The sequence below is a fragment of the Miscanthus floridulus genome, chromosome 2 (assembly GCF_019320115.1).
Source record: "Miscanthus floridulus cultivar M001 chromosome 2, ASM1932011v1, whole genome shotgun sequence".
In the NCBI taxonomy this organism is placed as follows: Eukaryota; Viridiplantae; Streptophyta; class Magnoliopsida; order Poales; family Poaceae; genus Miscanthus; species Miscanthus floridulus.
The window spans coordinates 135,967,854-135,994,371 of record NC_089581.1 but is presented as its reverse complement, the minus strand read 5'-3'; the positions used below and the strand labels follow the sequence as shown (position 1 = coordinate 135,994,371).

General features: G+C 46.3%; 2 long non-coding RNA genes across 2 annotated transcripts; both read left to right on the top strand.

The window, feature by feature from the left end:
• Positions 1-20,626: 20,626 nt before the first annotated feature.
• On the top strand, positions 20,627-21,470 carry LOC136539777 (uncharacterized). The gene is made up of 3 exons (XR_010779773.1): positions 20,627-20,746; positions 20,854-20,942; positions 21,040-21,470. It is a non-coding gene; the product is annotated as an uncharacterized lncRNA (long non-coding RNA).
• A 1,341-nt stretch (positions 21,471-22,811) lies between these two features.
• Positions 22,812-23,569, top strand: LOC136539776 (uncharacterized). The gene is made up of 2 exons (XR_010779771.1): positions 22,812-22,849; positions 22,935-23,569. It is a non-coding gene; the product is annotated as an uncharacterized lncRNA (long non-coding RNA).
• Positions 23,570-26,518: the final 2,949 nt, after the last annotated feature.

Below are 26,518 nucleotides of genomic sequence, written 5' to 3'. Positions count from 1 at the left end.
TTATCTTTGCTTGATGATGTGTGTAATAAAGTAGTGAACAATGTTAATGTTTCGAATGAGTCGAATATATGGCATTCACGACTTTATCATATTAATTTTGGTTGTCTCACGCGGCTTGTAAATCTGAATTTAATCCCAAAATTTAACTTAGTCAAAGATTCTAAGTGCTAGATGTGTGTGCAATCAAAGCAACCGCGCAAGTCTCACAAGGCTGCTGAGGCGAGGAACTTGGCACCATTAGAACTCGTTCATTCTGATTTATGTGAAATGAATGTTGAATTGACTAAAGGCGGTATACGATACTTCATGACATTTATAGATGATTGTACTAGATTTTGCTATGTGTATTTATTGAAAACTAAAGATGAAGCGTTGCATTATTTTAAAGTCTATAAAGCTAAGGTAAAAAATCAACTTGAGAAGAAAATCAAACGTTTGTGGTCAGATCACGGGGGAGAATATTTCTCAAATGAATTTTCTGAGTTTTATGTGGTGTATGGAATTATTCATGAGAGGACGCCACCATACTCACAACAGTCCAATGAGATTGCAGAGAGAAAGAACCGCACTCTAACTGATTTGGTTAATGCCATGTTAGAGACTGTGGGACTATCTAAGGAATGGTGGGGTGAGGCTATATCGACAGCGTGTCATGTCCTGAATAGGGTGCCACAAAGAATAAAGAAATTACACCATTCGAGGAATGGGAGAAGAAGAGATTAAATCTCTCTTAACTGTGAACTTAGGGTTGTTTGGCAAAGGTGAATGTGCCAATAAACAAAAAGCAAAAGCTTAGACCAAAGACCGTTGATTGTGTTTTTCTTGGTTAGGCTATTCACGGCGTGAGTTATAGATTTTTAATTATAAATTCTAGTATTCCTGAGATGGCTATTGATACAATTATGGAATCTAGAGACGCTACATTTTTTTAGAATGAATTTCCTATGAAAAATGCACCTAGCACGACTGGTCATGAATTTATAATTCCCCATGAGCATGAAAATTTTACTCCGATAGAATAAATTGAGGAACCCTATATGCAAAATCTCGAGGAGGATGACACTATAGTTACTAGAAAAAGTAAGAGACAGAGGACTGCAAAGTCTTTTGGTGACGACTATATTGTGTACCTTGTGGATGACACACCAACGACCATTGAAGAGGCATATTCCTCTCCTGATGCTGACTTATGGAATGAAGCAGTACGGAGTGAGATGGATTCTATTATGTCTAATGGAACTTAGGAAATAGTTGATCGTCTCTATGGGTGCAAGCCTATAGGGTGCAAATGGGTGTTCAGGAAAAACTTAGGCCTGATGGTACTATCGAGAGGTACAAGACAAGACTTGTGGCCAAAGGTTATACTCAAAAGAAAGGTGAGGATTTCTTTGATACTTATTCACCGGTTGCCCGATTGACTACAATTTGAGTTTTGCTTTCCCTGGCAGCCTCTTATGGTCTTATCGTTCATCAAATGGACGTTAAGATAGCTTTCCTAAACAGAGAGTTAGAGGAGGAGATCTATATGGATCAGCCAAATGGGTTTGTAGCAAATGGTCAAGAAGGCAAGGTGTGTAAATTATTAAAGTCATTATATGGCCTAAAACAAGCTCCTAAGCAGTGGCATGAGAAGTTCTTCAGAACTTTAACATCTGCTAGCTTTGTTGTGAATGAAGCTAACAAATGTGTGTACTATCGGTATGGTGGGGGTGAAGGAGTTATTTTGTGCTTATATGTTGATGACATACTGATCTTTGGATCCAGCCTCAAAGTGGTTGAGGAGGTGAAGGAATTTTTATCTAATAATTTTGAAATGAAAGATTTGGGAGAAGCTGATGTTATTCTTAATATCAAGCTTCTGAGAGAAGGTGATGGTGGGGTAACTCTATTAGAATCCCACTATGTGGAAAAGGTGCTGAGTCGCTTTGGGTTTAGTGACTGTGAACCTGCTCCTACACCTTATGACCCGAGTGTGCTATTGAGGAAAAATCGGAGAATAGCAAGGGATCAGTTGAGATATTCCTAGATAATTGGTTCGCTCATGTATCTTGCTAGTGCAACAAGACCTGACATCTTATTTGATGTGTGCAAGCTGAGCCAGTTTGTGTCAAACCCAGGAGATGATCACTAGCGTGCTCTTAAGAGAGTGATGCGCTATCTAAAAGGCACTATGAGCTATGGTAATCGTTATACCGGACACCCGAAGGTGCTGGAAGGCTATTGTGATGCCAACTGGATCTCTGATGCTGATGAGCTTTATGCCACAAGTGGATATGTGTTTTCGCTTGGATGTGGTGTTGTTTCCTAGAAGCCTTACAAGCAGACTATCTTAACGAAGTCTATAATGAAAGCAGAACTCACATCATTAGACACCGCTGGCTCTGAGGCTGAGTGGCTTCGTGATCTCCTTATCGATTTACCGGTTGTTGAAAAACCTATACCGACTATTTCTATGAACTGTGATAACCAAACTGTGATTACGAAGGTTAACAGTTCTAAGGATAACATGAAGTCTACAAGGCATGTTAAGAGACGACTAAAATCTATCAGAAAATTGAGAAATTCTGGAGTAATAGCGTTGGACTATGTTCATACGTCTAATAATCTGGTAGATCAGTTCACTAAGGGTCTGTCACGCAATGTGATAGAAAGTGCATCGAGAGAGATGGGTTTGAGACTCACATAAAATTTACTATAGTGGTAACCTATTCTATGTGATCGGAGATTCTGTGAAGTAGGATGGTGAAACAAGCTAGTAGTAAATTATGAGAAAAGATCCTTAGTAAGACACATTTCTGATGCATATCTTTCCTTTCTGTAAGGCAGGTTGTTTTTTACCTTAATGTGTTCCAAGTGGCTTGCTAAAACAAAGATGTTGTCCTATAGAACATCTTTTGAGAAACACACCTATATGAGTCAGACTGTTGGTCATAGTCTATGAGATTTGGGTGATCTCTAAATACTTATGAAAGGCACTGAAGTATGACTTATATGCTTCAAACAGAGGGGATGCCTTTTGTAGCCTAGTATCAACTAAGGACTTTAGTGACATTCACCTCACACAAAACTGTCAATTCAAGGCTTAGTCCATTGTTCAGTTGTGACTAAGTGAAACTATTGCTCTAGATGTATATTCAACTTAACAGTCTCCATCGAAACACTGGTATATAAAAGAAATGTGGTTCTGAGACTACTTTGTTACAAACCCTAAAGTTTGATGGGGATTGTTGGATATATTATGGGCTTGGCCCGTATAATATTTAATAAATCAAATAAACTCTATGGTACATAACATTACGCGTTGTATGGTTTAATACTGTATGTGATTTTGACTGAATGTTTACTTAACTTATTTAGTTGGAAATTATCCATCCTAATTGAGAAGCTGAGAAAAGAACACAGGAGTACCACACGCGCGCACGCGCCGCCACCGCCGCCGCCGGCTGGGCCAGGCCAGGCCGTGGCCGTGGGCGTGGCGTGGCGATGCGAGGCAGGCGGGCGGGAGTGGCCAGGTTTTGCCACTTAATCCACATAATCACAGGAGTTTCTCTCCTTTATGGTGGAGGCAAACTGATGGCGCCAATTACCGTCTCTTTGTGTCTTCGTCTCCTGGGTTCCTCCGCTGCCTTTCTCCCTCGCCGCCGCAGCCATAAATCTGAAGTCCTCCGTCAGTCCAGATCTTCCGCTTCGCTTCCGAGAGACCACATCTCAGCCGCCATTTGGCTTTCCCCGTTCCGGGCGGGCATGGCCAGGTTTTATCACTTAATCCACATAATCACGGGAGTTTCTCTCCTTTACGGTGGAGGCGAACTGATGGCGCCAGTTACCGCCTCTTCGTGTCTCTGTCTCCTAGGTTCCTCTGCTGCCTTTCTCCCTCCCCGTCGCATCTATAAATCTGAAGTCCTCCGTCAGTCCAGATCTTCCGCTTCGCTTCCGAGAGACCACATCTCAGCCGCCCTTTGGATTTCCCCGTTCCGTACCTCTGCGCGCACGGAGTAGCGGGAGAGCAGGTGCCTCCAGAACGCTCGTCCGCCTACGAACCTTGCACGGGGTGTGCGGCAATTAGGTTTTTGGGGAGTGATTCCGCGACTGCTCGTTCGGCGTCTTCTTTCTGGTGATCGCTCGCGGAACCTGTCTTCTTCCTAGTGATCGCTCGCGGAACCTGTCTTCTTTCTGATGACCGTTCGTGGGACTGCACTGCGAACACCTTCCTGCATCGACTGTGGTCTACGACTTCGAGCAACACACTATGTCGACTAGTGCGAATTGGGCCTCCGATGCCCTCGGCATGGGACCGCACATTGTGTTCTGAGTACAATCTTAACTCTGTGATTACCGCACTTTGCGTTCTTATTGTATCGATCTGTATGTCATACTTGCATGCTGTAGCGTTTGTTAGTGATATACACATGCACATATATGTCGTCACAAACATGCTGATGTTTTATTTCTGGATTAAATTGACCATAAAAATGTCTAATTATCTAACACAACATATCAACATATGTGTAGTAGCCTGAGCCAGTAGAACCATATATTCTTTTTATTATTATTTTCTTACCGCAAAGAAAAAATATATATAGTTTTTTTAGAACAGAGGATCAGATCATGTATTTTTTTTTTTATGATCTTATCTTGTCTGCTTGTTAAATGACGCTGTCCCTGTCCATACAGAAATGTATGCAAAAATGAAGTGTAATTTTACCCCTGAATATATGGTTTTTATTTGCCCATTAATTGGATCAGAGGCGGATGGATGGTGGACGATGGGATCCGATCGTCCGATGCAGGCAGTATCCTGACTGATGCCCCCAGCGCGAGCGCGTTAGAGCAAGTATTATGGCTGGCTGCAAGCCGGCTGAATCCCTGCTGGCAGAGAGAGGACAGGAGAGAGAGTGCGGAGCGGGCGTTTCGCAAAACGCCGGTTTGAAGCGGGTGGATACGCGTGTGCTGCGTTTTTACTGGCTGCCGCTGCTGTATTTAATGGAAGCCAAGCTGGAGTTTATTTCGCCGGCAGCAGGCTGTATCATTGCACTTGCTCTTATGCACAGTGGTTTCCTTCAGTTTGCTGTAGTAGCAGGCACAGCTCACAAGCACAATTTGGCAATAACCAACCCTGTCGGCCTGTGACCAACCTCTTCATGTTTGGGAACCAGTTGCAATAACCACACTGTCGGCCTCGCCGCATGGAGCACAGGACGAGGATCTTTTGCATTGCGAGCAGCTATAACCAGGGATGCATTGAGTGGCCAACTAGGTTAGCTTATTTCCCTCTAATTTAATTTTAACAAGTTTCTGATCGACCCAGTGCAATCAATCAGAACAAATTGCGCTCGCATTGCCTCCCTAACTGCAGCACATCTATATATATGAAACAAATAAAACCATCTCACTATGCAATAGCTGTGTAAACTGATATGAGCAGAGAGCACCAAAATGACACGTAACAATTCACCAATTTTTTGGTAAACCCCTAAATTAATTTAATTTAGATCTACAAACTACTAATCCAACCTAGAATTTGGAGCTGGAGCTATGGCAAACGGGTCAGAAACTCTGAATATATGTATATGGTTGTACGTAGAACATCTATGCCTGCCAACCATTGTCCGTGTTTGGAGTTACCCCGATGAGTAAATTTTTAATATTGCGCGTCTGGCTCGGACGGTGTATTTAGAGGACACGAGGTTTATACTGGTTCGGGCAGAATGTCCCTACGTCCAGGCCGTCGCTGCTGCTCATGTTACTAGCACCGAAAGTTTGTAGTAGGGGTTACAAACGGACGAGAGAGGGACTTGTCCCAAGTCTTTGGTGGGAAGAATGAACAGGTGCTGAGAGCTCTGTCGCTGCTCAGCCGTGCACTCGTGTGTTTGTTATCTCGTGGTTCAGGGTTCTATGGGTTCGTTGGTCAAATCGGGTCTGGCCCGAATCGATGGGTCGATCTCTTCCATGGACGCCCTGCTTTCCCTTTTATAAGCTAAGGGAAAGCACGGGTTACAGCGGAGGAAAAGAGAAGAATGAGAGAGAGAGAAGTTCTTCAGGATTGCAGGGTCCTTCTTGCGGATCCCGCCGACCCTGTAAATGTCAACATGGACGACTCCACGTCGTGGCCCTATCCGTCACTGGCGCCATGCGCAGGCGTCGTCTGCCGGTCATGGCGCTCCACTCCGTCCTGGCGGACATCGCGGTGAACTGACGCGTCTGTTAGTGTTCGTACGAGGGTTAGGCAGAACAACACCGGTACGCTCGACTCTGTTACTGGCGTGAATCCTCGGGTATGGCCCGTCGTGGCCGTGGGTTACATCGGGGCGTGCCGGTCTCTTTTCTGGTGTCAGAGTTTTGACCCAGGCCCATACGCCTGGACCTCGTAGGGCGAGATGGAGCCCGCGGCCTCGAGGTCGGGCGAGGCGGAGCCCGCAGCCTCGTGGTCAGACGAGACGGAGCCCACGGCCTTGGGATCAGGTGAGGTGAAGTCCGCAGCCTTGGGGTCGGGCGAGACGGAGCTTGTGGCCTCGGGGTCGAGTGAGGCGGAGCCCACGGCTTCGGTGTTGGGCGAGACAAAGCCCACAGCCTCACGGTCAGGTGAGGCGGAGTCTGCGGCCTCGGTGTCAGGCGAGGCTGAGCCCGTCCCTAGAGGTCGGGCGAGACGAAGCCCGCAACCTTGGGGTCGGGCGAGGCGGAGCCCGCGGCCTCGGGGTCGGGCGAGGCGGAGACCACGGCCTCGGTGTCGGGCGAGGTGGGGCCTGCCCCTAGAGGTCGGGCGAGGTAGAGCCCGTGACCTTGGGGTCGGGCGTGGTGGAGCCCGTGGCCTCGGTGTCGGGTGTGGCGGAGCCCGCCCCCAGGGGCTCCGCAGAGGTCGGTCGAGGTGGAGCCCGCGCACCTAGGGGCTGGTTGGAGCCGTAGTCATGCTCTTGACTGCTCAGATAAAATAATGTTGATGACCATTAGCCTCTCCTCTTTGGGTACCCTAGTATTGGTCCCTGACAGTAGCCCCCGAGCCTACGGAGGAGTAGAATACTCCTTCGGAGGCTTTTCCGAACGAGAGGACTCTAGGGGCCTTGGCCTTCTTTTGTTGCCCACAGCGTGACCTGGGGACGGTGATTCCCTTTCGTCGAGATCAGGCTCCTTGGGGGTATAGCCATGAAATTTGATGGTTCGGAAAAGGTCTTTCCTAATTTTGACCACTACGGGGGTCTATCGTTCTATAGCCGTGCATTCGACATTCGTGTGAGTCCAACTTTCCTCGAGCCCATGTCCGTAGCAGGGGTCCGATCAAGGATCAGCTCGTCTTTGTGATTGTTTTCCCTCGAGCATTTTTTCTGATAAAAACAGAGGAGCTGAGTTGTGCCATGATTTTCCTCTATGGATGAATCATGGCGCTCGGTGAGCTGTTAATGGGCTAGTCCGAGTGGGGCCCTGACATCCCATTCGCAAGGATCCGTCTTGGGTCAGCTTGGTGACCGACTCAAGATTCTTAGTGGTCAATCCATATAGTTCTCGGGTCCGTTCGACCGATCCTGAGGGCTCTGTGCCTTTCTTCAAGGAAAAACCATGGATCGTATCCATTCGAGACTCGAACGTGGGCCAGGATGCCCACGGCCCTCATGCACCTAGGTACTAGCCGTTAGCGGGCCCATCCCTTTCCACCTCTTACTCTAAAGGTGCCCAGAGCGGTTGTCGAACCCATCGGTGGGCCAACCTTCGAACTCTTGGGCCTAAACGGGCCATATGAGCGTTTTTAGCTCCGTATCCCTTTTACCTGTGTTCAACTACATATAATTACTGATATAAAGGAATAAACTATTTTAATGTTAGTGGATGGTATGGCATGCTAATGTGGACAACTATATCTTTATTAGTGGATGATGTGTCTTACTAACGCGTATACCATAGTGGGCCGTAATTGATCTGACAATGGACTTACTTAGTTTAATTCTTTAGTTGCAAATCCTTTTAATACATAAACCCCACTAGAGTTCTAGTTCCACTAAGTGTGAGTTTCATTTCCATATGCATTGCGCTTAGTGACATGGTGAGGTGCAAGAGAAAACCCTTGAAAATATTTGTGAAAGGCTAACTCACGTGCGCAAGTTGTTGGAACACTTGAAGAGTTAGCAAATTTGGAAAAGGGAAAAAAACTAGTGCTTGGAGGGTTCTGGTGAGCACCGGATTGTTCTGGTGCTACACATAAGGATGTACACAGAGCCTAGGGTTAGTCACAGGATTGATTCGGTGCTATACACTATGGGGCATCGGACGATGTGCATGCACTGTTCACTGCGCGGGAGTTTCAAAGGTGGTCACTAGATGGACAGTGCTAGGCACCAGATCAATTCGGTGGCCCAAAAACCTCTCTAGTCGCTTACTAGAAGTCACTGGATTGATCTGGTGTGTTGGTAGAGGGATCACCAAACTATGTGTTAGAGGTGAATTTGACCACTGGGCTTAACGGCTAGTTCTAGCCTTTCGACTGTTGAGGAGGCATCAGATTGATCCGATACTACCACTGGATCAATCCGGTGAGTGCGCAAAAATGTATTGTTTGTTCCCAACGGCTCTTGAGTGGTGGGCTCTATAAATGGTCGCTTGGCTGGCTCTTTTGAGTCTCTTGGCACCCTTGTCTCATATTGTCGCATACATAGAGCTCAAGCAACCACTCCAACTCACTTGCTAACTTCATGATCACATTCATGTGAGATTATGAGTGATTTAGTGCATTGCAAATTGATATATTGCATTCGGTGGCACTAGGTGGTCTTTGTGACTCCGAATTTCCTGTTACTCCTGGTAATTGTCGTCACCTAGCTGGCCTAATGCTTGTGAGATTATGGAAGGGGCTCTCATTTATTGTTGTCGATTCCGGTCATTGGCTTGTGAGGAGCTTTGTGCTCATCCCCGTGGGAGATTCACGAAGAGTAACTATTATGAAATCAATCGAGGTTTGGAGAGGTCTTTGGTGATCAACCATCTTCTATGTGAAGTGGTGATCTAAGGATCCACCTCAATGGGGACATAGGTTGCCAGCAAGCAACCCAACCTCGGGGGAAATTGTGTCACTTGCCCTTAGTGGTTCGCTCTCTCAGCACCTCCATTTACTTTCATATTTTGTTCTTGTGTTGTTGCTTGGTAGCCTAGCTTAGATCTAGTGAGTAGTGTAGTGTAGTTGCTCTCTTTGGTAGCTCACTAATTGCTACTTGGTAGTTCTAGTTGCTTGTTTGGTTGAGTGTTTAATTCATGTTCTTGCAATTAGACTTGTGTAATGGGCTTGTGTTATATTGACTAGGCTAGACAAGTAGTGGCTATTAGGATTGTCTCTTTTACTAACAATCTTTGCCTAGTGTTTTGATTTTGTAGAACATTTTATTAGGCTATTCACCCCCCTTAGCCATCCATAGATCCTTTCAAGTGGTATCAAAGCCAAGTCACCATATTTGCAAATGTGTTAACCACCCATGGTGTAAAGGATGGCCGCTCAACGCACTTCTAGTAGCTGTGCTCCACACTTTGATGGCATCGGCTATGACTATTGGAAAAGAAAGATGTGACAAAACATCAAGTCAAGAGGGAGAAAGATTTGGGGGTGTGGTGGAGAATGAGTTTGTGGTGCTTGATCTCAAGAACCCCACACCAAGAGAGGAAGAGCTATTGCAACCCAATGATCAAGCCCTTGACATGTATGAGGTGCTAGATGACAAGGCGTTTGAGAAGCATAAAAATCTTGAATATGCTTTCCAAGCTTGGTCAAGGCTAGAAGAAGCTTATGATGACACTTCAATCAGCTCCTTTTCAACTCCTTTTTCATATGCCCTATCTCCCAAATGTTGTCCAACATGAAACAACTCCTTTGGCTCTAAGTTAGCATTTTTCAAATATTTTTTCAATGGATTTTCACTTGTGCCTCACCCCGTCACTAGGTCTAATGCATATGCAAAGTCATTTCACACCTAGTGGCACTTAGATAACTTATTAGACTTTAGAGTTTCTCTCTTAATAGTACGATTATCTATCCTAAACCCAACCACACACTCTATTGCATCTCGGCCGGTGAAAGCAAAATCCCTAGCATATACTTTTCCATTCAATTTCATCATAGGGTTTTGTTTTTCTCTTTCTTCTTTCCAAGTGTGAGCTTGCATCATTCAGAATGATCACCCTTCATCCAACTCCTTGCATGGAAAAACATTCCTACTTGCCTGGAAACTATATAGATCATGTCTTTAAATCCTTGGTCTTTTCCATGCGTATATGGAATTTTACCCTTGATAGCAATCACCATAATAATATTGCCCCACTTTTTACTTAATGAAAATCATTCATACCTTTTTTACACAAATAAAAGTTGATAGAACTAGGAAGCAAGAAAAAGAATAATTGGTCCAATAATTCAATATTTTTAGTAGCTTTTGTGCAATTTATGGTAAACTCTAGCAGTTTTATTTATAAAGACCATGCATGGATATCATTGCATTTGTGGTACAAACCCAACAAACTATATCCGCCAACATCGTACACTTGTCCTCAGTGACGTTAGCCTACCTAAGACATAAGTCAGTTTGCAGTCCATCCACCCACTCCGTCCCTATATCACACTATCCCTGCCCCTAGGTCCCCATCTCTAAAGTCCACTCACCGCAAAGCCAGCCGAGAGATGGCGTCTCCCCTTGATTTCTTTGCCGAATCCTCCCTTCTCTCCACTGTCACCACCACTAACTAGGTGATCCTCGCCGAGCTATAAATATCGACCCTCTCACAACTTCTTCAAAACAGCCATACAAGTTCCTCTCAACTTCTCCTCTAGTAGAGGCGGAGCCACCACTAGGGCGAGCTAGGCGGCCGCCCTAGGTCCCCTTGGCCCGGCACCGTATCCCACCCCCAGGAGGATGTCGGAGTTGGAGCCGAAGGGCGGAAGCGGCGAAGGCGACAGAGGTAGCGAAATTTTGTACCCAAAACATAAGTTGTCGTTGGTAGCGAAAATTTTAGAGTATAAGTCCGCCCTAGGCCAATTCTCGGGCTAGATTCGCCACTGTCCTCTGGTGTTCGGCGTTGCCATTGCTAAGGCTCTGCATCACCACCATCGATTGCCAACGATTCGTCCCGCCAGAGGTATTCAAAATCACAACCTCTGGTGACGGTGAAGATGGGCAACAAAGATCCTTTCCCACCAAGCGATTTGGTCGAATCATCAAAGAATGGTAATTTTCTTCTTTTTACATCTTTTCTCTGGCAGTTTCTATCCTTGGAAAAGTATTTCTACCCTTTTGAAAAGAATAAGAGAAAAAGGGAAGAAGTTTTCCCTCTATAGCCGGAAAAAGGGGGAAAGGAGTTAGCAAAACAAAAGGTAAGAGGCTACAGTTACATCTCTCTGGTTGGGCCCCCACTAAGCCCATAAGTTTTTGGCCCAATAAACAAAACCCAACTACATGATTAGCGCTGGCCTGGGTCTCGAAATTTAAACCCCAAGCAAAGCAGACCCGACGCCGACAGCGAGGCAGCGAGCCAGGCAGCCAGGCAACCCAACGCCCACGGGCCACGGCCCACCTCGCGTATTTAAACCCCCGCCTCCTCTGCTGTCGCATTCTCCCTTCCCAATCCTCTGGTCTCTTCTGTTCCCGTTGATCAGGCAGACTCAAGTGCGTCGAGGCGGAGAGAGAGACAGAGCGAGCGCCTTCAATAGCTTCTATTCTACGATCGGGTAGCCGAATCCCCGGTACGCGCTCTGCTCGATCACCGCAGCATCCTCCCGATTCGAATGCTTGCGTTTTCGCCTGAATTTTGGGATGATCCTCGGACTACTTGGTTCCGATGCTTCGAGGTAACCGTTGTGTTTGTAGTGCTTGTTTGGATTTGTAGTCGATCAGTTTTCTGTGATTCCTGGTATTTGATGATACTTGGGGAGTTGGGGTTCGTGCGCGAGGCTCCACTGGATGATTCGATGGTTCGAGTTTCCCTCGAAACTTCCGATTTCATGCAGTGCTGCTACGAAATCAGAGCAGTTCAAGCAGGCGCGACTACGCGAACGCGTTCGAGCTCCGTGCCCTGTTTTCACTGCTCTCGATTGCACGATCCAATTCGAATTCCGAGCTCTGCAGTTTCCGTGTGTTTGTGCGTCATTTTGCTCGCAATCCGTTATCGTGTTTTGCCAAATTTTGGTTTCCGAAATATATCGAGAATATGGTATCTGCAACGCTAATCAGCTTCCTCGAATGCAGAGATGGACCCCAGCAACGACTGCGCCACCCCGAGAAGCTATGGCCGCGGCAGCAGCAGCGGCAGCGGCAGCGACGGGAATGGGGGCCGCTCGGCGAACACCTCGACCTGGAGGGTGTGCTCCTCCTAGCCACCCCGGTGGCAACGGACAGCACCATCATCATGGAGGGTGAGCTCCTCGACGACGACAACGAACCAGGTACCCCCTCCGGCACCAGGCGCTCCGCTTCTCTCGTCGACAACAACGGACTGGGCACCTCCTCCAGCGCCAGGCGCTCCACCTCCGTCGACAACAACGGGCCCAGCAACAGGGTCTCCATCAGCGACCTCGACCTCGTTTTGATCTCCTCCGGCTCTCAGGGCTCCAGTGGAGGTGGGAGCGGCGGCAGGCGCAGTGCCTCCAATGATCAGGTAATTATTCGCTAGCCACTTGTGAATTGTGATCTCATCTCATAAACGTTTCGGGCACACGCTGTACCTGTATTGGGGGTGAATTGGTGATGTGTTGTGGTGATATACGGGATTATAAGCAGGATAACGTGGGTTAATGGTATTGATACATTATTTGGACGACTGCGTTTTGTTAAAGCGGATTATGCTGCATGTTTGACGTGAGTTTGAAAATGAAGTCAAATTCTCAGTGCCATTTAGCTGAAACTGTTTACCAAACTGCATTGGTAGATCATGTACGAAACTTAGTTCATGCGTTGATTTCATATGGCTACATCTGTAGCGTAGAATTTGGTATTTTCAGACTATTTTACTTTGAATTTCTTATGCCTACATTTGAGGGTGCAATTTGCTAGTCATTTGTAGGGAAAGGAAAGTGATAAGTCATCGGTTTACTATTACTCTGAATAGCATTTATTAGGTGCTCGCAAAACAGGTATAGGAAACCGATTTGTTGTTATTTACTGGACTACATTTGCATAAGTGGTCTAAACTACTTTACAGACATGACTGAATATTCAATCACGTGAGGTACAAAGATAACCTATAAGGCTGTAACCGATTCCTTTTGTTGATTAGAGCCATATATCATTCATCAAGACACGGACCTGCTAATTAGAAGACATGCATGTTCCGCATTTGCTCATTATTTTTCTTAGAAGGAAACATTGCCGTTTATTTTTGTATCTGAAAGTTGTTTCGTTGTATTTGGTGCTTTTTTTTTTGTATTTGTATTCCCACCAGTGCTGAATAGAAATGCTCCTGTAATTTACCATACCAACTTAAATGAAGGGATAATTGAACTGTTTAGAAAAGAAGAGGACTGTGGGTGGAGGGAAATCTTCTCACTCTTAGCAAATCCGTGCTCTGGCACCAATAATTAATAGGGACAGAATCGTGAATAAAATCGAGGAAGTAGAACTACTGAGACTCGAGAGGAATATGGCAGCACTCAAATATGCAGAAACTGATCAATCATTTCTGTTTTTCATTCAATTCTTCAGTTTCCCCAGAGGGAGGGACATCGTAGGATGTATGCCCCAAGGAACAACAGATATTATGAGGTAAATATTTCTGGGGCCATTTGTATTTATTCATGAGGTTTAGATCAAATGATAGATGATCTCCTGCATGATTTTGTAACTGTATTTGTTTCTTAAAATTATGAAGTAGTCTGATAGCACTATTGGGGCATACTCTTGCTGCGTAAATTCAGACAACAAGGCAAACACATCTAACATCTTACTGTTGCTTTCTTTCACAAGGTTCTTCCCTGTTACTGAAATAGTAGTAGTGAGTAGGGATTAAGCTCTTTCGAATCACATTTTGTCTTGTGGATTGCATGTTCACCTGTCATGAAGCCATTTACATAAGCCTGAGTAGTAGCTGTCTCCTTTTCCTATGCTTATGTCTGGTAGTTATCTCAGAGGACGAATCGGCTGTTAAGTTCAGTTGAATGCGCGATTGCCAAAGTTGCTGTTACATTATGATGGAAAACAAACATTTATGATTCTTTGAATTGAATCAATTGATTAACCTGATATCACTAGGTTTGTTCTTAGTCCCTAATTGTGTCAGAGCTTATAAATTGACCCTTAGGGGTTGTCCAATGAACAGACATCTGAATGAACTAGAGACATAAGAACTGAGCCACTGACATAAATGATGTTCCTTTCAACAGAAGTCAGCAATGAATAAGTCTTCATCCTATCTGTTCTTGTTATAGTTCAATGTATTTTCAGGCTACATCTCATATATTTGTTTTGATATTGTAAAATATACATCTCAAAGACGAATTTTATTGGGAATTCCATACTTCCATAAGAGAGTTCAGCTTTAGCTTCTGTTTTCAGTAGATAATTCCACTGGTAGATTATGTTACCAGTGATGCATTTAAACTGTATAAATAAACAGAAGTTGTACACAATCTAGAGATCAACTACCGTACAATTACGACACTCCTCATATATGTGGCTGCAAATTAGCAAGAATGTTTTCGCGGACATAAAATTGAACTTCATTCTTTTGTTTCTGGCACTATGATGCTAAAAAAGAAAGTGTTGCATGTGCAGATGTAGTTCGGTCATCAGGCTAATGCCGGTCACAACTGTTTATTGCAACCTTAATACTGTTTCTTCTTTCTGCTGCCTGAATACAGACGTTCAATTTTTGTCACATACACCACACAGTGCTTTGCTTGGCAATGATTTCAGTTACCTGCAAGTTTTTAGTTTCTCCACCTAAAGTTTACTTCCTATCGTCTCGGATGTTTGGACACGTGCATGTAATATTAAATATAAATTAAAAAATAACTAATTGCGCAGATTACGACTAATTTGCGAGACGAATTTTTTAAGCCTAATTAGTTCATGATTTGACAATATGGTGCTACAGTAAACATGCGTTAATGACGAAACAATTAGACTTAATAAATTCGTTCTAAGAGATTACTGAGGACTTTTGTAATTTGTTTTATTATTACTATCCGAAATGACATCCCGATGTAACATCCTAAACTTTAAATTTAAACACCACCTCGAGTGAAAAATGAGATGAAAATGTGCGGGATGATGCTACTATCTGCTGCATCTATGATTGCTCATATGTGATGTGCTCTTAACCAACGTCAACAGATGCCATTTTCGGTTGATAAAAATAATCTCTGGTTCTGATTCTTTTCACGAGGTTTCACATACATTTGTGTGCTTCTTCTACAGGCAGGATCCTCGAGCCGGCAGCCAGCGCCAGGGCAATGGCAAGGTGTCGGGTCCGCCCAACATCCAGATCCAGCCCCAGCAGGGGCCGGAGTTCCCCTACCCCTTCAACTTCCATACGCCGCCGGGCTTCCGCATCCTCCCGAACAGGAACTTCCAGCTGTTGCAGGTCGGACCGGAGTGCCCCATCTGGGTGCCCCCGCCGACCCCGCCGCCGTGTGTGGGACCGAGATTCGGTGCCGGACTGAGAGTGCAACTGTACGGGTCACCTGCGCTCTACCCGCCGCCCGGCGTCACCACCATGATCATCCCCAGGAGGTCCTAAGGACTCTATCCGCCGCCCGGCGTCACCATCCGCCACCCCCCAGGACCCAGGCAGCCGGAGGCAACGCCGCCGGAGCAGACGGTACCATCCAGGGTCACCATAAAGTCCCCGCCGGCCGGCGAAGGGAGCTCGTCGTCGCCGCCCAAGCAGCCGGAGTAGCCCAAGATGCGTCCGTCCCAGCCGGTGCCGTTGGCGCGTGTGCCGACGTTCTGGTGGCCCCCGATTGCGGAGGAGGACGCAATCTTCACCGAGTGGCTGCATGGCCCCAGCCGCCGTACCAGGAGGCTGCCCGTGTTCCAGGACATCTGCCCCGGCGACGAACCTAGCCAACCCCCTCCTCCTCCGCCTCCGCCTCCGCCTCCGCCTCCGGCGCCTCCTCCAAGCCAACCCCCTCCTCCTCCTCCAAGCCAACCCCCTCCCCCTCCCCCTCCCCCTCCCCCTCCCCCTCCTCCTCCTCCTCCCCTACCCCGTCGTCTCTGCAAAGTCGTCTCGCACCGGACGATTACGACGGTGAGTGAACTAGCATTCGAAACTTCCTCGCGCCCTCGCTGCGGTAATGACTTTCGTGGGCGCGCGCTCCTTTTCGGCTGAACCTTGAGTAACTGCGGCTGCGTCGGATTCCTCTGCAAACAAAATGCTCTGGTTTGTGGAGCTCGGAACCAAAGACATGTAGGACAGGGCATCCGGAGTAGTATGGTATACCTGGATAGCCAGGGCAGGACAAGTCCAGACACCTCAAGTGCAGGCTGCTCTGTTGAGAGCTGAAGGCTCATCGTCTCTGGACTGATCTTGCCTTGACCATTTCAGCCTCTTGCAAAACTAGCTCTTGCCACAATTCAGTCCTGAGAAGTGGTGTAGTAGCATTTGCTACCCTGCGTTTGTTTGATTTCTGTCTTGCATCTTTCGCTTGTAGGCCTGCTTTAAATTCAGGATATAAAGTTCTGGGTGTCACATCGAATGCATCTTTCGCTTATAGGTCTGGTTTAAATTCAGGATATAAAGTTTTTGGTGTCACATTGAGTGTAAAACAAATTATAGAATCTGTCAGGAATCCACGAGATGAATTTATTAAACCTAAGTAATCCGTTATTAGCGCATGTGTTATTGTAGCATCACATTGTCAAATTATGGACTAATTAGATTTAAAAGATTCGTCTCGTTAATTAGTCGCAAACTTTACGATTAGTTATTTTTTAGTCTATATATAATATTCTATGTATATGTCTAAAAATAATTTTTAGACATATACATAGAATATTATATATTCTATGTATATGTCTAAAAATTATGGACTAATTTTCTATGTATAAATATTCTATGTATAAGATTCGTCTCGTTAATTAATCGTAAATTATGGACTAATTTTCGTATTTTAGTCTCTTTTGAAAACAATTTTTAGAAAAATACCAACGCCAAAACAATTTCTAAAAATAGACCATTTTTAGGCGTCTTAGCACATGACGCCGAGATATGAGGCTCGGCGTCGTGTCACTCCACGCCGAGGTACTGCCACGTCATGGGAGACCGGGGTCGTCGTCGACATGTTGGCGCGTGGGTCCGAGACGTCGGCGTCGTGTCAGCCGACGCCAAGTGCCCAACATCGACGCGGTCGGACTGAGCGCCGAGCTCTGGCCCCATCCGGAGAGCGGCCCAGGCGGCCCAATAAAGAACGGTGGCCTAGAAGCTCGGCGTTGGGTCACTTAACGTCGAGCCTCCAGACCTCGGCGTGATCCGACTCAACGCCGAGTCCTGGACCCTTTAGGCCGCGCCGAGGCCCCTTCTTCTTCCTCCCTTCATTCTGAAACCGCCGGCCTCCCTCTGTTTCTCTTCTCCCCCGCGCCGCCACCAAACCCTAACCCCCAAAATCGACCCCCGGTGCCACGATCTCGGCTCCCGAAAGTTCCTCGAGGTAATGGTCCCTCCCCTCCTCCATTCTATCCGCATAGATGTGCTTACATTGTCCCTAATCATTTAGAATCATGGTTGTTTGGTGATTTGGTATATTTGTGTTTGCATTTGCAAAATGTATGGCTTAGGATGATTGAGTGCATTGTTGTTTAACTGTTATATGTGATGAACATGTTAGGTTAGTTTGGTTTCTAGTTATTTTGGTCATTAGGGTTATTTGTTTATTGTAGGTGTCATTAGGGTTAGTTATTTGTTGGTCATTAGGGTTACTATGTATTTTATTAATTTGTTGGTCATTACATTTCAATTTGTTATGACTAGAAATGATTATGTTGTTGGGGTTGAAAAACGATGAAATGATATATTTTAGTTTCTACTTATTGGATTGAAATATATTCATATGTTACACTACTTGTTGTGTGATGGCTGTAGATGGATAAATTAGTGAGGTTGCATCATGGAGGCCGTATTGTTAGGACAAGAGATGATAGTTTAGAATTTCTGGACATGTGTGAGGAGTTGTTGATTTTTTTCTGAAACACCATCTTTGACCCAGTTAGTGGAGCGAGTGAAGATTAAGTTAGGCTGGAATGAAGGAGACGTGCATGTTCAGTTTGAAGGTGTCATAGATGTTGGGTCGTCGAAGGGTCCTCGGATCAAGCGGTTGCTCAAAATTACAAACGAGTCTGAATGGAATGATTACAAGGCAGTTGTATTGGCCTCAGAAGTGCGATCTTTGGATTTAGTAGTAAGTAAGGAGTCCGGCTTAGGAAATGATAACTTTGAAGCATGGCCATCTTCCCCCGCTCACATAGGTTATGGTCCTTTGCCTGAAGAAGAAATACTTGTCACACAACTAGGCTACGGTGGAGATGAGGAAGAGAATCCGGTTGCCGATGGTGAGGACAATCATGATAGTGATGAAGAGGATGATGATTATGTAATTGTTGATGCAGAAGAAGGTTTGGACGACGCTAGCGGAGACTTTTCTATTGAGGATGAGCTTAGCGACGAAGATGATCTTAGTAGTGAAGAAGACTTTGGTGATGCTAGGGCTACGAACCGTTTTGACATGGAGATAGCTGGAGATGATGAGTCCTTCGTAGAGGAGATAGCCGAAGACTCTGATGACGATCGCCCTGTTGGTCGTCTGAATTTAAGGGAAATAGAGATATTGTCTAGGGTCTTGCCTTGGAGAGATTCACTAGTTGGTGATTTCGAGGACCTTAGCCATGGTCATAGGGCAGTAGCTGATGGTGGGCCAAGTGATACAACTGTGCCTGATGTTAGCGGTTGCCTCATCATACGGAAGGGCATATTGTTTGCTACCATGGATGAGTTGAAATCATGGTTGCAAGAGTACTCCATTGTACACAACCGACCTTTTAGGGTCATCAATTCATTCAAGGAGAAGAGGTACACTGTTGCTTGTGAAGAACAACAGTGTGGTTGGAGAGTATGTGCTAGGAAGACGAAGGCAGGCAAATGGAAGATTACCTCAGTGAAGCAACCACATGTTTGTGCCACTGCTGAGGCAGAAGAGAACCATCTGCAGCTCAATTCTAGGTTCATTGCAAGGCAATTATGCCCCGTGGTGAAGCATATGCCAACCATTACGGTGTCTGCGTTGGTTGAGATCATCTTCCAACGGTATAATTACTATGTCAAGTATGGGAAAGCATGGAGGGCAAAGCAGCGTGCACTGGAAATAATATTTGGAAATTGGGAAGAAGCTTATGAGCGCCTCCCTGTAATGTTGAACGCAATGAGGGCCGTAAATCCTGGGATGCACTTCGAGTATTTACCTAAGGAGGGTGAAACAAGGAATGGTAGCTAGGTATTTGGAAGGGCATTTTGGGCGTTCGAGCAGAGCATCGAAGCATTCAAGCATTGCAGGCCCGTCGTCTCAATTGACGGGACCTTTCTTACAAGGAAATTTGAAGGCATAATGCTTATTTGTATTGGGACAGATGCAGAGGACCAGCTTGTGCCATTGGCCTTTGCGATTGTTCGGAAGGAGGACACGGATAGTTGGTGTTGGTTTCTCAGGCTAGTAAGACAAGTGGTAATTGGTCTGGGACGTGATGTTTGTGTGATATCCGATAGGCATGCTGGCATTCTAAATGCCGTAGAACAAGAGATTCCTGGTTACGGCCAAATACATCACCGGTGGTGCACCAGACACCTTGCTCAGAATCTTATAAGGTGTGATCACACAAAGGACAACTTCAAATTATTTGAGGAGGTTTGCAGGCAGCAAGAGGTTTAATTATTCAAAGACAAGTTAGATGCCCTGAAGTTAGCCACAAATGTTGATGGTAGGCAATTCTTGAGCGAGTTGATGGCGTCGAAGGATAAGTGGTCACTTGCATATGACACGGGTGGTTGGAGATGGGGCTTCATGACTAGTAACATGGCAGAGATGTTCAATAGCCTTCTAAGAGGTTGTCGTGGTCTGCCTGTGACTGCTATTGCCTCATTCACCTTCTACAAGTTGAATTCTTGGTTCGTTTCGAGGAAGAAGCATGCGAGGTCTCTATGGACAGCAGGCAAAGCTTGGCCACTTTTAGCATCTCAGGAACTAGCTTTCTCAAAGAAAAAGTCTAAACGACAGACAGGTTCATGTTTCGATCCGATCAACCATGGATATGAGATTCTAGAGGGTGGCGGAACTAACATTGGTGGTGAAGACCGGGGTGCTCGAAAACATAAAGTAGTGATCAATGAGAACAAGTGTACATGTGGAAAACCGATCATATACCATAGGCCTTGCTCCCACATGATTACAGCCTGTCGCCTTAGACGTGTTGACCCTGAGGTCCCTCCCCGTATGGCCGCGGAGTTCTCTTTGAGGAACCTAATGAGCACCTGGAATCCTCAGTTCGAGCCATTCCTTGACGAGAGTCAATGGCCTACTTATGATGGCCCCAAGTATGTGGCTGATCTTGGTTTACTCTGGAAGAGTAGAGGACCTAGGCGGCGGAAGCGGTTCAGGATGGACATGGACCGAGCCACGAAAGGTAGATCAACCACGAGTAAGGTTGGGAGACATTTTGTAGAGGACACCCAAAAGAGACGTTGCTCTGGTTGCCATAAGCCGGGCCACAATAAGAGAAAATGTCCTGAACTACTTAGACAACAGGTATCCATCAAGCTAGCTACTAGAATTGCTTTGTGTAATGGTACATTGGTTTACTTTTGTTTTTTTATTTTTATGTTACTAATGGTTTGGCATTGCTTATGTTGCAGGATGGATCGGTTCCCCCTTCTTGATCCAAGGTTCGATGAGCACCACCGGGCTCGGAGGATCGAGAACGGAGTGGTATATTCAACAATTCGTATGAAAACACTGCATTGTTCATGTTTTGCTCTATAGTCCATGCTCTTTATAAAGTGACATGAACTAATACTTTTTCATGCTTGTTTTTTTTGCAGGTTTTGAATGTGCTGAGGCCAATGACACATGAGGCCTCTACGACCATGGTCTACGACGAGAGGTACACACCCCTCCTGAAGCTGGCGAACCTTGCTACCGTTGCTCGTGTTTGTCGTCGAGGCACGCCACCTTTCAACCCAGCGGCGCTGACGGTGTTGATAGATCGGTGGCGTCCGGAGACACACAACTTTCACCTACCATGCGGGGAGATGACGGTCACTCTCGAGGACGTTGCCATGATCCTTGGAGTCAAAATCCAAGGATTCCCAGTGACAGGAGACACGGAGTCTGAAGGATGGCAGCAGCGGGTTGAGCACTTCTTGGGACGGCCCCTAGCGGCAGTTGAGGCTGGCAAGAAACGGCGCAGCAGTGGGGTGTCCCTGAGGTGGCTTCGTCAGCAGTTTCGGGAGTGCCCACCCAATGTAGACGCCGAGACCGTGACATACTACTGTTGGGCCTACGTCCTCCACATGTTAGGTATGGTTCTCTTCCCTAATGGCACTAGAGACACGGCGTCCTGGATGTACATCCCGTGCCTTTTGAACTGGGAGGATGCCGGTAATAGGAGTTGGGGCTCGGCTATACTTGCCTTCCTATACCGTCAGCTTTGCGAGGCTTGCTGCCGTCCTAGAGGCGCGCACGCTACAATGTCAGGCTGCATCACACTGTTGCAGGTAATAAAGCAAAGTTGTACAAGTTACCACTACAATTCAATGTTTTTTCTTAACAAAAGTGATTAACATTCATGTTTCCACTCTTTTTTTGCAGATTTGGATGTGGGAGAGGCTTCCAGTTGGGAGACCGCATCAGCTTGATCCCCCACAACCTTGGTTTCCTCAAGGAGACGCAGTTGTCGCCCCTACCGTGGCACACCTCTACGAGCGAGCCCACGGAACATACCATGTGTCACGCCACGCGTACATCAGCTTCACCAATGAGCTGGACACCCTTTTGCCACAGCATGTAAGTTTCCCACCCTTTTGCCCTAATCGAGGATATGTGCACAAATTGAGCGTCGACTAGTTGATGACAACATTGTGTACAGGTTCAATGGAGCCCATATCGGCGGAGGCAAGTAACGGATCTCAACTTGAGCGCCTTGTGCATGGCAGACGAGGACGTCTAGATGATGAGGACCCCCCTTATTTGTTTCTATGCAGTTGAGTACCATCTCCCTCACCGTGTAGCACGGTAGTTTGGTAGGCTGCAGCCTTCTCCGCCCGATGATTTCTCCACCGGTTGGTAGCTCCACAAGTACGTAACATACAATATTTTGTTCGTTTCACATGAAAGAATCATTGAGTAGGCCTTCATATTGCCGATTTGGTGTAAAATTTGTAGGTTCAACAGACAAAAAATAAGAAGATCACCAACTGGCAGCTGGAGCACCAGCGCTACATTGATGAGTGGATGTTGATGGAGCAGAACAACATGGGCATCCACGCTGTCCATCGTGACAAGGCATTCCATGATTACCTTGTTTGGTTTGGTCAACGAACAAGGCTTCAATTGAGGCCCGCTTGGACGGAGCAAGACATTGCTGACATTGCGAGCGAGGATGAGGGCAACAACCCATATGACCAAGCTACCCGAGAAGGCAGGCAAGTTGAGATCGCCCCTGCGTTAGCCAGAGCTGTAAGTGATACAACTATTTCAATCTTTGAGGTCTTTACTGTGATAGAGACTTAAATTATTGTTTTTGTTGCATAGAGCATGGAGATAATGAGGACAGTGGCCGACCAAGGAAGGGCATTGATGATTCCTGTGGGTGATCCTGATGAGGCCTCCATGTTACGACAGCACATTCAGGTAGTCTTCTCTCATTCAGTTGATGTTACATCTTTATATAGTTTTGCGACCAACCCCACTTACTAATAGTGCTTTCAAAATGCAGCGTGCCATGCATCGCCTACGAAAGGTAGCTGCACGCCTTGGATGTAGACGTTCCCCGGATGTGGCAGTCCCACAACAGCTTGGTGCTGGACCTTCTACTGCACATGTTGGAGGGACTTCATCTTCACATGGTGCACATGGTGGCAGGACTTCTTCTTCACATGGTGCAGCAACTACTGCAGAGGGTGGTCAAGGACATGGTCATTATGATGATGAAGTTGATGAAGGACAGGGAGAGTATGATCATGAGTATGATGAGATTGGCATGTCCTAGCTTGGAGATGCGCCCCAAGGAACTCAAGGCCCCTCCGGTTCTGGACGTCCACATAGGACGCTCAGACCAGTGGACAGGTACACTCCAGGTACCTATCCGTTTGGGAGGGGAAAGCGTTACGCTCGCCGTCCACGTTAAGGTACAAGGAGCGATAAAAGATCCAAAGACTTCATATGCTTTATTTTGTGCATGGACTATGTATGCATTGGACCTTGTACTATGTTTGGACTATGTTTGTTGATTGATGAAGCATATGTATGGACTATGTTGGATGTTGAATGTGTTGGACTATGTTGGATGCTTAATGTGTTGGACCTTTTGTATGTACGGATGTTGAATGAATGTGTCTGTCGGTGTGGTCATGTGTTATGTGAATGTGTGGAACGTCGCCATGTTTCATGTTTCCAGCTATTAAGGGCCTCCGTCGCAACTCACAAGGAAGAAGGGGTGTCATCATCCCCATCCTCCATGTTACGATCAACCTCTGTTGGATCCACGGTGACATGTTAGGATAGTCAGGGAGCTAGCGAAGGGGACGCAAAGGGGATGAAGCACGCAAAGAAGAGATGATATATTGGTGAACCCAGGGGCTCGGCGTTTAGTCATTTGACGCCGACCCCTGGTACGTACTGGAAAGCATTTCATCGAAGCGCTGAGGTGCCCAAGCTCGGCGTTTAGTCATTTCACGCCGACCCCTGGTACTTACTGGAAACCCTTGCATCGAAGCGCCGAGGTGCCCAAGCTCGGCGTGTTACGACTAAGCGCCGAGGTTCGGCCCAAACCGGGCCACGGCCGTTGCCAAACCCTAGGGTTGGCGTGGGCCGCCTCGACGCCTAGCCTCAGCCCAACTCGCAGAAGGCCGAGCCAAACCCTAGGGTCGGCGTGGGACGACTCAACGCCGAGCCTTAGCCCACCACATGGCCGCCAAACCCTAGGGTCGGCGTGGGCCGACTCAACACCGAGCCTCAGCCCACCTCACACACGGCCGCCAAACCCTAGGGTCAGCGTGGGCCGACTCAACGCCGAGCCTCAGCCCACCTCACACACCCCAAACCCTAGGGTCGGCGTGGGCCGACTCAACACTGAGCCTCAGCTCAACACGTAAACGCCGACCCAAACCATTTGGTATATGTTGCGATCCTATTTGCATGATTCAAATGAAAAATCTTTCTCAACGATTCATCTTCGACTAACACGAGTTATACTAATAAGAGTAGACAAGTTATATTTATGTTTGTATATTTGTTCCTGCAGGAAAAACTGATTGTTGGTTCGATTTCAATCCCCTATTTTTAGAGAGACTCAAATCTTTTTTTCAGTTTGGGAATCAACCATAGTACATGAAACTTAGAGGTAGGTAAACTGCAATTTATGAATAGCGGAGGCACAACGATTACACTCACATCAAAAGTAACAATGGCATGTCGCAAACTAAACCTAGCATGCCTTAGGGGATTGAAAGAAACAAGTGATACAGACATTACAAAGGGAACACACTCACATAAAAACTAACAATGGCATGTTGCAAACTAAACCTAGCATGCCTTACGAGATTGAAAAGAACAACTCATACAAGCATTCCACATTCGGATTGACTAATAAATGTTGGTCCTAATAATGCTCCCACATATTGAACTGAGTTGTGCCTTCCCCATAGTATCCTCCAGTTGACGGAGATGGTGGTGGTGGCGGTGGCGGTGGCGGTGGAGAAGGAGGTCCGTCCTTCTTATGGTTCGTGCACTCGCAGTACGGATTATTGCATAGTGCCTCCTCTGCATCATTGCTGTTGTTGTCGTCTGACTTGTCCCTATTACCACTTCCAGGGCCATACTCTAGGTCAAAGATGCGTCCCTGTAGATATGTGATGTACTGTTGATGGGGATAGATAGGAGGAGGGTCGACCCATCTAGTGAAGCCACAGTTATCTGGACAGCTTGAATCCTGAAAACCCATCTACCAATAAGTACTACTAGAAACTACATGCAAATCTAAAAAAGGAGAGAGTTCAAAGGCAATACAAATCCTCGCGGGCATCTAAAGAAACGACGGCCTCCACCGTCACAGTCGTTGTACATCTGCACAACGCAATCCAAACCGTGGCGGCATTTTGGCCAATCTTCAATGCGCTTATCGTATGATCTAAGAGGTCTCTCACGGGTGAAGTCACTCTTCCTCTCCAAAGGAAATTCCTCTATTGCTTCTTCAAAAGAATCAGGACCCAGAGAACCCTCCCACACAATCGGAGGTCCCTTCCTCACCCCCTTTCCTCTCCCTCCACCTAAACCCTTTCCACTCGAGGAACCTCCGCTCGACATTTGCTAAAACTAAACCAGAAAACAAGTTGTGTGGATGTGGAGCAAGACATGGAGCACTATATATAGAGATGAAGGCAGGTTCACCATGAATGCTACGTGACAAAAAACATGTGTGCATACTCATTTATTGAATCTGAAAAGGCTAGATGCTTCATCTGAAAAGCCTACAACCATGACTGGTCATTTCATCTGAAAAGGCTACACCTGTGTTTTGTCACTTCATCTAAATGCAGTACATCACTCTGATATTAATTCATTGCATATACAGATACAACAGTAAACGAATCTAGGCTTTTCAGTGAGTTTTCAAATAGACTAGTAGCCCTTTCAGTGACTGCAACAGTACTTGTAGCCCTTTCAGTGACTGCAACAACACAAGTAGTCTTTTCAGTGATACAAATAGTACCACTACAGTCTTCGGATAGTTAACGAAGTACATGGCATAAGACCATCTGAAATAAAATCATAGTGCATTACAACATAATAAAAAAAGTCCAGGGAATAAGTTCATCTGAAATAAAAGCATGCATTACAACATAGTAAAAAAATCCAGGGCTACATGACATCGCTCGTGAATGAACCAAATACCTACTGAGTGCAACGAGACCACTTTCCCTTCCTCTCGGCATCGGGATTCTCCTCCATCGCTGCCTTCGCTCGGCGCACACGCTCAATCTTCTTCTCCCTCTCCGCCCGGTACGCAGCAACACGCCTCCTTTCCTCCTCTTCCTTATGCTCCTTTTCTATAGCCTCCAGTCTGCATCTCTGCTCAAACCTCTCCTTAACCTCCGCATCCCACTCCTTCAGGCCTTCTAGACGCTGCTTGTCCGACTCCTTGATCTCAGTGTCAATCCACTGCTCAAAGTCACACAGTGGTGGAACGGTCTGCAAGAAAAACAAATTGTTACAAAACAAATAAATAAGCAATACTTAATATCACAAGAAAATTAATTAACAAAATAAAAATTCCTCACAAACGATGCACGGCGTTGTTGC